The sequence below is a fragment of the Sinocyclocheilus anshuiensis genome, unplaced genomic scaffold, assembly GCF_001515605.1.
Source record: "Sinocyclocheilus anshuiensis isolate Anshui unplaced genomic scaffold, SAMN03320099.WGS_v1.1 scaffold13, whole genome shotgun sequence".
Classification (NCBI taxonomy): domain Eukaryota; kingdom Metazoa; phylum Chordata; class Actinopteri; order Cypriniformes; family Cyprinidae; genus Sinocyclocheilus; species Sinocyclocheilus anshuiensis.
The window spans coordinates 3,130,308-3,131,590 of record NW_015538026.1 but is presented as its reverse complement, the minus strand read 5'-3'; the positions used below and the strand labels follow the sequence as shown (position 1 = coordinate 3,131,590).

Below are 1,283 nucleotides of genomic sequence, written 5' to 3'. Positions count from 1 at the left end.
GATATATATATATATATATATATATATATATATATATATATAGCTATTAAGATTACAATTAAAAAACACAAGAAATATTCACAATATAATAATGCAAGGGACTGACAAAACCAGAGCAACCTCATGCTATACAACAGAAATCAAAACCATTCATATTTTTGAGTGACTTGTGTGTTATTGTTGTGTTATTATAGTCTTTAATGTTGACTGATGGGAAGCATTTTCAAAACTGTGACATGGCAAAATGATCGAGCCCGCTCTTGTCACTCTCTTTGAATTATGCTTGCCATTTTATGTAGCTAATCTTTCATTTGCATTGTCCCTATGTGCACCAAAACCGCCCATTCTGAATAAAACATGTCCAATTTACAATCTCCAGAAATATGGATGAATATTAAACAGTGCCTCCATTTTCACATGTCTCTATGTATCTGAGCTATTGAAACATAGATTCCTGCTCTTAAGAGAAGAAAGTGCTGGAGAGTGATGTCATAACCCTGTGCCCTCCGACTCACTTTAGCAGACAAAAACAGATGCTAAATTGAGTCATTGATTAAAGCAGTCTTCAGCTCTGACCTGAGTCACCAACACTAATGTCACATGGATGTGAATAAACTATTGTTATGATTATTCACAAACAGCAGCACTACAGTCGAGATGACATTCATTTCCAGAGACCTTGAGCCTTCAGGGCAGTGGAGTACAGTAAAGTTCACTGGAACATACAAATTACTATACGGTAGTCTAATATTCAGACTGATGATTATTTACATCCTATAATAAATGCAGCTATTCAAGTGACCCAGTTACTAATGCCACATATTTTATTTAATCATTTCAGAAACCTTGTAGTTCTCCAACATTAACTGTATGATCATTGAAAATGTACTTTTGCTAACAGGAAAACTAGTAGTCAAAGGAATATTTACTGGCAACTCATACTAAATTCTTCAGGGTAAAGCTGTAAAACATTGATCCAACCATATAGATTATTAAGTTGAACACTCTTATTTGTGCTATAAACCAAATAGCCAGATTCTCAGTGATGAATAAAGTAAGACACTAGAATTTCCTCAAGCGAGGATCCCAGGAACAGCAGGTAAGTCCAGCTTTAGCGCCTAAGGGGTTGAGATGTTCCAGAATGTTTAATAAAACATAATTAGTTAATAAACGTAACGTCTCGGTTACGTATGGTAACCCTCATTCCCTGAAGGAGGGAACGGAGACGTCACGTCGGATGACCGACGAATTGGGATCTCGCTTAGAGAGACCAATCTACTTCG

At 36.0% G+C, this 1,283-nt stretch overlaps 1 protein-coding gene across 1 annotated transcript in view; it reads right to left on the bottom strand.

The window, feature by feature from the left end:
- The window catches only part of LOC107680191 (glutamate receptor ionotropic, delta-2-like), a 415,350-nt gene that overhangs the window by 317,032 nt on the left and 97,035 nt on the right, over positions 1–1,283 (bottom strand). The gene's annotated exons all lie outside the window — the stretch shown is intronic.